Below are 13,579 nucleotides of genomic sequence, written 5' to 3'. Positions count from 1 at the left end.
TCTTAAAGAAATGCCAAGGAAGAAATTTCCTTCCCCCAACAACCACTTTACCTTATCAATTCCCCCCAAATGAAAAGATTATTTAACAAATAAAATAATAATAGAGAAAGGAAGGCAAGGAAGGAGAAAAGCCGCAAAGGTTTCTGTGATTTAACCAGGCCATTGTGGGATATATGAAAAGAAACTGAGGAACCCACGGGCTGACTTTGATGTGGAGCCTTTGAAAAGAGGAGCAGGGAGAAACAGCCCTGACCCTGATGAAAGGGGGGAGCAGGACTCGTCACACCAGAGCCAGGGCTGTGTCTGCTCCAGACCAGGCTTTGCTGGCTCCATCCCAGGGGCTGGAATCATCCCCTGCTCACAGCCCGGCCAGGGAGCGGGGTTTATTGTCACCTGCACCGGTGCAGATGACAAAAATCAGATTTATGTGTGACAAAGATGCCCCTTCCCCCTGACAGCAGCCCCAGCTGTGTCAGCAGGAGCACAGCTGGAGGGGTGCTGTTCTTCCCACTCCTGGGGCTGCATCTGGAGGGATGTGGGTGCTTTGGGGACACTCTGGGAGGCCAGAAAAGCCTGCAGAGTCCACTGGAGGGTCACTGAAACCTCACAAAATGCTGAGTGTGGGGTGTGGGAGGGAACTGGGGCTGCTTGGCCTGGCTGGGGAGGGTCTGTGGGTTTGATCAAGAAATCTCTGTCCCTGGGAATTCTCAAAACTCGACTGGAAAAAGTAATGAGAAATCACAGAATCAGAGAAAAGCTTGGACTGGAAGGGACCTGAAAGGTTATGCAGTTCCAAGCCACTTGTCATGGCACCCCCTACACAAAGCTTCAAGCTCTGTCTAACCCTACCTTGGACACTTCCAGGGATGGAGCAACCACAGCTCCTCTGGGCAACCTGCTTTGACTTTGGAGTTAGCCCTGGGGCTGGAGGGACCTGCTGGGCTTGGCTGGGCTGTGGAGCCTCCGCTGGAGGTGCGGGATTCCCTGCAGGAATGATCCCATCCCAGCTCCAGGAATGATCCCATCCCAGCTGTGGGAATGATGATCCCATCCCAGCTGTGGGAATGATGATCCCATCCCAGCTGTGGGAATGATCCCATCCCAGCTCCAGGAATGATCCCATCCCAGCTGTGGGAATGATCCCATCCCAGCTGTGGGAATGATCCCATCCCAGCTCCAGGAATGATGATCCCATCCCAGCTGTGGGAATGATCCCATCCCAGCTCCAGGAATGATCCCATCCCAGCTGTGGGAATGATCCCATCCCAGCTGTGGGAATGATCCCATCCCAGCTCCAGGAATGATGATCCCATCCCAGCACAGCTGCCAGGGGTGCCCTCTGGAGATGGAAGTCCCCCAGCTGCAGGTCTGTCTCCAGGGGAAGAGCTGGAGTAGCAAAGGCTTTGCAGGAAAAATGTGTCAGGGAAACACGGGGATGGAGGATTCCAGCGGCAGAGCACGAGCAGGAAGCCACAGGGGAAATTTGTTGAGATAAGTGCCTGATTTTCAGGTACTTACACAGAATTTCTGTGGTGCCTCTAGCAGTGACTTTAACTCACAGATTGATTATGTGAGAGACAGCAAGGCTGGAAATATCACATTCATGGAAACACAGAATGGTTTGGGTTGGAAGGGACCTTAAAGCCCATCCAGTGCCATGGGCAGGGACATCTTCCCCTCTCCCAGGTTGCTCCAAGCCCCATCCAGCCTTGCCTTGGGCACTTCCAGGGCAGCCACAGCTTCTCTGGGTAAAAATAAACCAAAGAAATTATCGGTGCCAAGTGCAGTCCCCTCCTGAGCCTCAGCAGAGCACAATCAGCTGTGGGAAATGTCAGGATCTGCACCAGCCAGGGCATGAGAAGGAGCCCTGTGCACTCCCAGAGAGCTCCAGTAAACATTAATATCGATTATCAATTTACAAACCACCCCAGGACAGGGGCTGGAACCCAGGGCTGGTAAAATCTCTGCTTCTCTGCAGCTCTCAGAGCTCCCTCACGTTCCCCACATCGCTTCCCACCCCTCACCCTCGGCACCCCTGGGTGTGCTGGGCAGCTCCAGGCTCTGTGTGTGAATTATTTGTCAGGTACCTTCCACATCCTCACCCAGTATCCCTGCAGAAAAGAAAATAATAATTTAATATTTTTAATTTTAAAAAAAATTAATAAAATAAAAATGATTTAAAATTTTAAAATTAAAATTAATTTAAATGTAATTCTAATTAAAATTAAAATTTTAATTAAAATTAATTAAAATTAAAATATTAAAAATTAAAAAATATATATTTATAAATGAATTAACTCCTTGCAGCTCTGAGGCATCCTACAGCATCCTCCCCCTTTTCTGCACCTTGTCTAGGGTTTGGTAAGCCAGTATAAAACTTTATTTCCTTAACAAATGATTTTGCATGATCTAAGGTGCCCTGGGTCTGAAATTCACCTGTCACAAGAAGAAAACCCACAATTATGTCACCCTCCTGCCTGCAGCGTGCAATTTATCCAGCAAATTGATCTCCTTTTGTCTTAGGCTGCTGCTTGCCAACGTGCCTTTGGAACTGGTTTCCTGTGGGAAATGGCTTGATGAGTTTGTTAGGAGAACAGTTTCCTCTGCTGAGTGAGCTGATTCCTGTCTAAATCTTTTCCCTTGACTGAGACAGATTTTATTAAGCCATAAGGCACTCCCGAGCTCCGTGATGAATATTAGAATTTGTGCAAGGCAGGGAGGGGTGGGAGGGACTGGATGCAAGAAACACAGAGGGGTCTGGGGGAATATTTAGGTTTAAAAAGAGGTTTAAAGGGTCTGTAGAGCAGGGAGAGGATCTTGAAGCTGTGTGCAAGCACCCAGAAAGGGTCAGGAGGAGCAGCAGCACTCACAGACAGGCTCCAGCCCCTCTGCTGCCATCAGTGGTGCTCTTTAAATTCCCAAAGGCCTCGTCCATTGACTCCAAAAGTGATTGAGAGCACGTCCAAATGTTTCTGAGCAACTTTTCTGGGAAACAAACGGCCTGAGCAATCAGCTGGCCCTCGTGGGGTGTTTGGGTAAGCCCAGGTGTGAACGGACGCAGTTCCATACTCAGCACCCATCTGGTTATTGCTGTAAACAGGAATTATTTGTCTCCCCTGCTCCCTGATGGCTGGGTGAGATATTCACCTGTTCCCATCGTTCTGAGCCTCCTGGTCTTGGCTAACAGCTGAATTTTGATCTGGTGACTGTTCTCCCCCCATCCTCAGGGGATTTGTTCTCCCGTGGTCTCACAGTGGTGGTGAGCAGCAGCATTTCTCATCTCACCTCTGGAGGAAATGCAATCTTTTATTTTTCACTCTTGCTGAACCGAGGATCAGGATTTGTGATGGGAACTTGTTTAGACAAACTCTTTTACACCCTGTTTTTTCCTCGGTGTTTTCCCTGGCTCTTGCATGATCCTCTTGGCCAGGACTGCAGTGTTGGGAAAGAGGAAAGAGTTTCACAACAAGGAGCACCTGAGTCAGTGGGAAAGGCTGAGGTGGCTTTTATCAGAGTGCTCTGACTGAAAATGCAGTTCCTGGATGCCTCAAGCCCAGGTGAAAGCACCGTGTGACAGGTCAGTGTTTTCCCACTCCAGGGGCGAGGCTCAGCACAGAGACAAAAGCCAGAGCTGGCTCCCACTAAACTGGGTGAGCAGCTGGTGACCAACTGTGGTCACCCATGGCTGTGTGACAAAAATCACCCAGCAGGGAGAAAGTGGCTGTTTGGGGCACAAGCACAGAATCATAAAAATCACAGAATGCCAGACTGGTTTGGGTCAGAAGGGACCTCAAATTAATCCCATCCCACTGTCCCAGGGTGCTCCAAGCCCTGTCCAACCTGGCCTTGGGCACTTCCAGGGGATCAGCTTCTCTGGGCACCCTGTGCAGTGACAGGGAACATTCCAGGTGACATTCCCAGGGTGCAGCCAAGCTGATAATATAATATAATATAATATAATATAATATAATATAATATAATATAATATAATATAATATAATATAATATAATATAATATAATATAATATAATATAATATAATGTAATATAATGTAATATAATATAATGTAATATAATGTAATATAATATAATATAATATAATATAATATAATATAATATAATATAATATAATATAATATAATATATATCATATAATATATATTATTTATATATAATATATTATTTATATATAATATATATTATAATATAATTATATATTACATTATATATAATATATAATATATTATATATTATATGTTATATATTATATGTTATATATTATATGTTATGTATTATAATTATATATATACTATATAATTATATGTAATTTTTTTATATCTATATATATATTAAGCCCAGGTTGGACAGGGCTTGGAGCACCCTGGGACAGTGGGATGGGATTAATTTGAGGTCCTTTCTGACCCAAACCAGTCTGGGATTCTGTGATTTTTATGATCCTGTGCTTTTGGAGTCAATGGACAGGCTGTCCCTGGATCCCTGGAAGTGCCCAAGGCCAGGCTGGATGGGGCTCTGAGCTCTCCCTGGAGCTTTGGGAAGCACAATTCAACACCTCCAGGTCTGTGACTTAGAACCTTTGGCCCCTTCACCACCTGCCAGCTTATCACAGAAAATGATGTGTCATTCTCAGGTCTCAGCTTGTCCCCTCCTGTTGCCTGCAGACACAGCTTTTTGGCAGTGTTTCCCTCCTTCCCAATCCCTCTGTCTCCCTCCCTGCTCCCCAACCCCTTGTCTCTCCCATAAGGCACTTGCAGTCTGCAGAGAAAGGCAAATAGCAGTTTGGAATTGGGATTTTTTTTTTCCTTTTCCTTTAATTTTTTCTCCCCCTAGGGACTGAGTCCTTCCCCCTGTGCTGCCAGGGTCCTGCAGACCATCCAGCCAGGCCTTTCCCCAAGCCCTGCGAGGCTGCTCACCCCTGACTTTGCACAGAAAACACAAATCCATCCTCCCTGAGAGCCACATGCAAGCTGGGACAGGCACCCCGAGGTTCAGGGAAGAGGGGCAGAGCTCTTCATTCAGGAAATCTCTCCGTTCAGCCATGCAAAGGAGCCCTAGGAATGCAGGAGAAAAGTTCTGTCCCACAAGGACTGACTATGGAGAGTGGACCAAAACTCTGTGAGAAACTGTCAGGAAGCAGAAAAGGGTTTGATTTGATTTAATTTAACTTTCAGGGAGGCTGATCCTGCATCCTCACGTGCACAAACACCAGGATGTGGCTCATGGGTGAGGCACACTGCAATAAATTGTTATCCAAAATCCATTTTTCACACCAATCCTGAGCATCCAGGGAGGGATGGGAAGGACACAGCTTTTCCAAACACAGCCCAGAAAAGGTGCCAGCTGCTGTGTCCCTCCAATCCCTCCCTGGGTGCTCGTGATTGTCAAGGATAAGAGGTTTTTGGGCAGTAGCTTTGACCCAGAAGTCAACATTTATTGCAGTGTGATCTTTTGCTGTAGACTTTTCTCCTTGCCTCACCCTCAGTAAGCCTTAAGTGAGATTGATTTCTCTTGCCTGTGTTTGCTTGTTTGGTGGATCTGGCATATTTGCTGGGATAACACGATGAGAAATAGCACAGGCACCGAGGTTTGGCTGCCAGAGCTGCTGGGGGACAGGTTTGTGCTGCCAAATCCCTCGGGTTTTGTACAAGGAACATTCTTTTTGTCACCCACGTTCCTTCTGCCGGCCTGGGCTCACCTGGAGACAGCTCTGTGAGCCAAGGCAGCACCACCAGCACGGATGGTGGTGGATCCTCATGGAATCAGGGAATTATTGAGGTTCCAAAAAGACCTCCAAGATCATCAACCTTCACATGATTTAACTCCCACGGCCACCAAACCACAGCACAAAGGCCTGCTGGCTTTTTTTGAACACTTCCAGGGATGGTGACTCCACCACTGCCCTGGGCAATGCCTGAACACCCTTTCAGTGAAGGATTTTTCCTTAATATCCAACCATTTCCTCTTGTTCCCTGGGAACAGAGCCCCACCAGCTGCTCCATCCTGCCAGGGAGACCCAGAAGATCCTCCTTGACCCCAGAAGGAAACAATTTGAAAGTCAGCCTCTCATTTTCTTGGCTCAGCTGTGATTCCCCAGAGCACACCAGGGGAATCCCTGCTCCTGCCTGGAGTTTGGTGGGTGCTGGAGGTTTTTTTTCCCCATGAGATGCTTTTGGTTCTCTGTGACTTTCGGGAGGAAGTTTGACAAAGGCTTTTGAAAGTCTCAGTAAATTGCATCCTTCACAACGGCTTTGCTGACACACTTAAAGCAGGCAGAGGAACACAATTTTCCTTTAAAGAGGACATGCTGGGTTCTCTGTCTCGTGTGCCATAACCAGTAATGAAAGTCAAGCACGTCCCCTGCACACTCCCAGGCTTGTTTAACCCTTCTTGCTGCACTGCCTGCTGCGAGGTGCACGAGAAAAGACAGCAAAATACTCAAAACCTGAGCAAATCTGCAGGGGAAATGGGGGGAAAAAAAAAAAGGTCAAATCCAAAAAATGTCTGATTCCAGAGAAGCAGGAGGAATGGATTTTGAGGAATGAGTAGAGCTTTTTTTTTTTTTCTTAGCTTAGAGATCATATTTACAGCTTGCCCTGTTGGAGTTTTAAAAACAGCAGAACAAATTTCTAATTAAAAGATATAGCTTGACAAGCTAACTCCAAACATCTGTTCTGTAGTGTTTGTAGCTAAAACTTGTGTAGTTAACAATAGGATGAGTAGATAACTGATCCATCAGGATCATCCCACATTGATGGAATAACTCAGCTTCTCCTGAGCTCCTCAGGTGAGTCCTTGCTCAGAATTCCCTGTGCTAAATCCTCTGTTTCAGAAGGAAATCCTGGCTCAGAAGGAAATCCTGGCTCAGAGGGCCTCACCTTTTTCTGCTGGCATTGATTTATATGCCAGGTTTGGAGCAATGCTCAGGTTTTCCTCAGGTACAACTCAGGTACTTGATTAGATTTGTGGTTTGCAGTTAATAGAGAGCACAGCTACAAATAATGAAGTATTTCATCTGTGACTTAAAAAAATCAGGAGAAGACCAACTCCTGGCTTGGCAGCGATGTTGTGTGAGGGGGAAAATGGGAGAAGCTCCCCATCTCTGTCCTACTGACTCTGAACAGTCCTGTCCTGGTCACTGAAGGAGCCAGGGCTGGGCAAAAAACATCCCCCAGACCTGAGAGTGCCTGGGGACACCCAGGAGGGAGGGAAAGGGGAAAGGGGAAAGGGGAAAGGGGAAAGGGAAAGGGAAAAGGGAAAGGGGAAAGGGGAAAGGGAAAGGGGAAAGGGGAAAGGGGAAAGGGGAAAGGGAATCTTGGCAAACCCATCTCCTGCCAGGACAAACCATTCCAAAGCATTGGAATTAAAAACATGACAAAGAGGCAGGGAGCCCAGGGGCACAGACCACGCTCCAGTGATGCCAGGAGAGTCAGGCTCCAGCCAGGAAGGGTCTCCAAAAGGTGGGGACTCGGTGAAGTGGAAGGAACTGGGGGTGGTAGAAGAAGAATAATTTCAGGAAAGACATGGAGTCATGAAATATGTAATCATGGAATGTCCTGAGCTGGAAAGGACCTACAAGGACCATCCAGTCCAACTCCTGGCCCTGCACAGACACCCCAACAATCCCACCCTGTGCCTGGGAGCGTTGTCTGAACCCTCCTGGAGCTCTGGCAGGGGCTGTGCCCATTCCCTGGGGAACCTGGGCAGTGCCAGCACCTCTGGGGGAAGAACCTTTCCTGAAATCCAAACCCCCTGGCACAGCCTGGACAGCACTGAGTTAATACATGGAAAATCTTGGGTTAAAGACCGTGGCAATGGACCTTCCCTAAGGAAGGGTGGTGGGTGCAGTGGGACTGGAGCTTGACTAACTCCAGGTGACAATCTGAGTACCCCAGGGCCAGGCAGTGGCCTGGGGCAGCTCAACACCTCCATGTGCTCTCTGGGTGACAACTGAGGTGCAGCCCCTTTGTGTTTGTAGGCAACACCAGAGATGAGGAAGCGGCTGGCAGGGGAATGGCAGAGCTTTATCCCACAGGAACCTCAACACACTTCAGATCTGGGCCAACAGGAACCTCTCAAACTGCTCGGGGCCAGGGCAGGGCGACCCTGGTCAGCGTGGGATGGGATGGATCAGGCTGCTGGGAAAGGACCAGGAGGACAGATGGAACATGAGTCAACAGTGCACTCTGATGGCAAATCAGGGAATCCACAAACTGGCCTTCAGAAGGACCGGGAGCAGGAGGGAGGAGTTCACAGTTCCCTCTGCTTGTCCCTCTGTTCTTGTCCATCCCCCAAAGCCCCTTCCCCACCCAGAACGAGAGGGGGTGACAGAAGCACACGGGAGATGTGGCAGGGGCTGGCTGAGGTGGCCCCAGGATGGGTGGAAAGAGTTGGTTTCGATGGTTTTGATTGGAAAGATGATGCTGAGGGGCTGGAGATCACAGCCAAAGGGACAACAAAGCTCCAGGTGGGATATTGGGGGAAAAAAAGCCAACAAAACATTATCCCTCACTCCATCAGGTCCCCAGAGTGACCACATTACCCAAAATATCTGCAGCTCCCTGCAGGATGAGCATTCCCAGTCCATGATCTCCCACTCAGCTCCCTCATCTGCCCAGCAAAGAGCCACCAGGATAATTGTTAATTATTAACTCAAGAGTTCATCGTGTGCAATTCAATTTACTCAAAACTTCTCAGCGAGCAGATGTCAGTGTTGAGACCTGTTCCTCCAGGAAAGGAAAGGAAAAGTGGAGCATTTTAAAATCAATCTGTGAACCACCGGTGTTGTGCAAATTGGACAGTCAGTGGCACAGTTTTGGATATTGCCTGCTTTGTGCACAACTGAGGGAATAATTTATGATAACAATTTTCATATAATGTAAAAAAAAAAAAAAAAGAATAGATGACTGTGGTAGCTGGAGGTGGGGAAAGCAAAAGAAATGGAAGAAAATAAATTAACCAGTAGCTGAATTTTTCACATTTGTGTATCAGCAAAAAACTAAACTAGAAAATTTGACTCATTCAGAGCAGACAATGTTTTACTTGTTCTTAAAGGCATCGCCGGGAATGAATGCAAACTGAGAGGGAGATGTATGCAAATTCATGCAAATTCATCTGCAAATCAGCACATACCATCAGTCTCTTGGCACATTCCCAGCGTCTCTGTGCCGGAGGGACTGAGGAGGATGAAGGGCAGTGGAAGTGTTGTGGTCCCTCCCAGCAGGACCCACAGCCCTGGCCTGGGGTTGGCTGCCCTGGGGCTGTTTTCCTGTTTTCCTGCCCTTTTCCTGCCATTTTCCTGTTTTCCTGCCCTTTCCTGCACTTTTCCTGCCCCTTTCCTGTTTTCCTGCCCTTTTCCTGCCCTTTTCCTCTTTTCCTGCCCTTTTCCTGCCCTTTTCCTGCCCCTTTCCTGCCCTTTTCCTCTTTTCCTGCCCCTTTTCCTGCCCTTTTCCTGCCCCTTTCCTGCCCTTTTCCTGCCTTTTTCCTGCTATTTTTCTGCCCTTTTCCTTCTGTTTGTTTTCCTGCTCTTTTCCTGCTGTTTTCCTCTTTTCCTGCCCTTTTCCTGCCCTTTTCCTTCCCTTTTCTTGCCCTATTCCTGCTCTTTTCCTGCCCTTTTCCTGCCCTTTTCCTTCCCTTTTCTTGCCCTATTCCTGCACTTTTCCTGCCCTTTTCCTGCCCTTTTCCTGCCCTTTTCCTGCCCTTTTCCTGCCCTTTTCCTGCTGTCTTTTCCTCCCTCCTGCACTCCTGCATCTCCTCCCTCTGTCCAGGGAAAGCTCAGGAACAAGGCAGGGACTGACACCTGCAGTTCAATTTTCTGCCCATCATCCTTCTTCCTCCAATAATTTTCCCCAAATTCTGTCTTTTGGCTTCTCCAAAAGAAGTGTGTTTGTATTCTCACACTCGTGTTTCTTTGTCCTTTGGATTTCTCTGTATTTAAGGATTCACCAACGATGCCAGCATCGTTCCTCACACCCACGCGAATAAACGCTCATCGTCGTTTATTCTTTGCTTTTCTTTCCAGATCACCTTTTTTTTATTTAAAAAATATTCTGTCAGAATGAAACATTTATGAGTGTTCTTCGTTATGGGATTCATCCTTATCTCCTGAGACCAGTGGTCCTTACTGACATCCAAACAGTTGGACTAAATTATTTCTCTTTTTTCCAAAGGAAAATAGCAATTTATTGTGTGAGTTTTTGGGGTATTTTGTAGGGGATTATTTTTTTTTTCCTCCTGTTTTGTTGAAACAGCTTTGTATGAATTGTTCAGGACACGAATAGTTCCGTGAAAGTATTAAAATGTATTAAGTTACTCATCATTTAACATTAAATCAAATCCACCAAGAGACATTTTTTGGGCAGTGTTAGTACCAACACCCAGCTTTGAAGGCCACCAGAAAATCTTCCCAATTCTTTCCACCATCCCAGCCTTACCTGTTGTGCTCCTCACCTGCAGAACTTTGTCTGTTAGGACTGGAAATAGCACAGGGAAAAAAACAGGATTTATAGTTGCAGTCAAATGTTGGACTTGACAGCCTTGGAGGTCTTTTCAAACCTTAATAATTCTGTGGTTCTATAAAATAATAAGTACATTTTATGGGCTATATTATATATATATATATAACTTATATTTATATTTATATTTATATTTATATTTATATTTATATTTATATTTATATTTATATTTATATTTATATCTATATCTGTATCTATATCTATATCTATATCTATAGCTATATCTATAGCTATAGCTATAGCTATAGCTATAGCTATATATCTATATATCTATTTATCTATATATCTATATATTATTATTATTATTATTATTATTATTATTATTAGTTATTATATAGCCTCAGACACATATATTTTATATATGGATTTTATATTTTTAAAGCTGTATTTTTAATAAATATGCTGTCACGCATTTAGGAGCTCCACAAATAAAGGAATAATGTGCAGCTGGGTTTATGTGTAGAATTAAATATCAGAAGAATGTATATTAAATAAATACCTTCCTGCTCGTGGAGGCCAAGGGAAGGTGTCAGCCAGGCTCTCCTGGTGGCCAAATTGGACCAAATTATTTTTAAGTCTTTAAAATTATTTTTAAGTCTTTTCCCCATCTTTGGAAATGCCTGCAAGTTCCCAGGTCAAGAGCCACAATCCTCTTTTTTCTCCACGTTTTTCTCTGATTCCAAATTATGTCAAAATTACCACCAAAACAAATGTTACGTGCTCACAATAGTAAAAATCATTACTAATATATAATTATAATAATATAATATATGTAATATATATAATATATATAATATATATAATATATATAATATATATAATATATATAATATATAATATATATATAATATATTATATATATTATATATATTATATATATAATATATATAATAATATTATGAATGGAATAGAATAGAATAGAATAGAATAGAATAGAATAGAATAATTATAAATTATATAAATAACATGATATAATATAATATAAATACTATAATATAAAAATATAATATGATAAATACAATAGATATAATATAATATAAATAATATAAATACTATAATATAAAAATATAATATAATAAATATAATAGATATATAATATAATAAATTTAATAGATATAATATAATATAATATAATATAATATAATATAATATAATATAATATAATATAATATAATATAATATAATATAATATAATATAATATAATATAATATAATATAATATAATATAATATAATATAATATAATATAATATAATATGATATGATATGATATAATATATAATGTAACATAATATAATGTAATGTAATATAATACTTAAAATAACATAAATAATATAAATAATATAATATGATATAATATAATATAAATAATATATATTCATTAATAGTGAAGGTCACTCTGAACATCAGAACTCAGGCCAGAAAGACAACTTGGCCTCTTTCAGTCCCACTGTGATGATTCACTGTCCTGCCCACTCCCTGAGCACCTGACACCACAAGCCAGCTCCAGCTCTGGGCTCCTTCTGAGCCCTCAAGCTGCTTTTTTTCCCTGGTGGGACAGCCCTGGACTCGTGTTCACCCATTTCTGACATCATTTTCTCCACCTCTCCATCCCCGCCCTGCCTCCCCTGCTGCCCTGCTGTGTCCCAGGTCCATACCCTGATGCTCAAGTCATGTCCTTTACCCTCTGACAAATAAAAGTCAGTTTATACCCAGTGCCACGTGAAGAGCTGCATTATTCTCTGTTCACCTCCAGAAATGGAGAGATTCTGTTCCCTGGGCTAAACTGGCTCTTTGCTGTCACAGAGCACAGAGAGAATTTGGGCTTTACACCAAGTCCCCAGAGATGTGTTTGTCCCACAGCAGTGTCTGGGACGTGTCCCTGTGCACGTTTAGAGCAGAGAAATCATCCCCCTGACCCGGCTGGCACACGAGGAGTTAATGGAAACTGCTGGATTAAAATCATTACATTGTCCCTGGCAATCCCTGCTGTTAGCCACGGGGAAGGGCCTCGTCTGCAGCTCCCTTACAATAAAATGAAGGGTAATTTCATCCAGTCACCTGCTGCTGACCTATTTAAAGTCCCCCGAGCAGGGCAGAGCAGGTCGATGTCGCCTCAGCCCAGGGCAGCCGGGTCACCCTGCAGGTGACACGTCCTGGGGTCACCTCTTGTGGGGCACAGGGCACCCACAGCACCCTCCCAGCGTGGGCAGGCAGAATACAAAACCATTTACAGAGCCAGAGAAGCCCTGAGCTGGGATCCACAAGGATCATTGAGTCCAAGTCCTGCAGGATAATCCCGGGAATCTCACCATGCTGGACTTTGTGGGGTTCCAGGACCTGACAGGAAAGAGCCTGGAGTGACCCCAGAGCTGACCCTTGTTTGAGTTGTAGCTTGCACCAAATCCCTGGGCCCTTGGGCAGGCTCTGGGGTGGAGAAAATGATGTCAGATGGGTGGGTGAACATGAGTCCAGAGGTGCCTGGGGAGGGAAGGGGCTGCACAAACCCAGCTGAGCCCCAGCCCAGGGGTCACAGAGCCCATCCCCAGGCTTTGGGGAGCCCTGTGCCTCCCTCCTCCTGCTGCCCAAATCCCCCATCCTTCTGTGGGCTGAGGAAGGGGAGGCTTCCCTGCACTCATTGCCACTGGAGCTGCAGCTTTCCAAACTTTAAAGACTCCACTCTTCCTTCTTGCAGCGATTTGGTTTGCACAGCCAAGCCAGTGCAGTGGATGCAGGGGAGAACTGCAGGTTTGGAGGTCAGACAGCAGCTCCAGCATCCTGGGACATGCCAGAGGATATCCCTGAGAGGCACAGACTGTGCTGAACCCCCTCCCTGGGGTCACCCTGGTCCCCAGCAGGGATTGCCTGCCTTGGCTGGGTCACTCTACAGAGCTCAACCCTCCCATCCTATAGAGGATGTACAATGATATTAGAAAGTTTTTATATCTCTTATCATATTCTGTCTTTTCCAGCTCTTGGAATGCCTTGGTGACTATGAGAGAAATGCTGCTTTCATCAAAAAAATAAAATCAGAAAGATTTTGCAGCCCCAC

This window comes from Cyanistes caeruleus, chromosome 22 (genome assembly GCF_971803275.1).
Source record: "Cyanistes caeruleus chromosome 22, bCyaCae1.hap1.1, whole genome shotgun sequence".
NCBI lineage: Eukaryota > Metazoa > Chordata > Aves > Passeriformes > Paridae > Cyanistes > Cyanistes caeruleus.
This window is presented reverse-complemented; position numbering follows the sequence as displayed.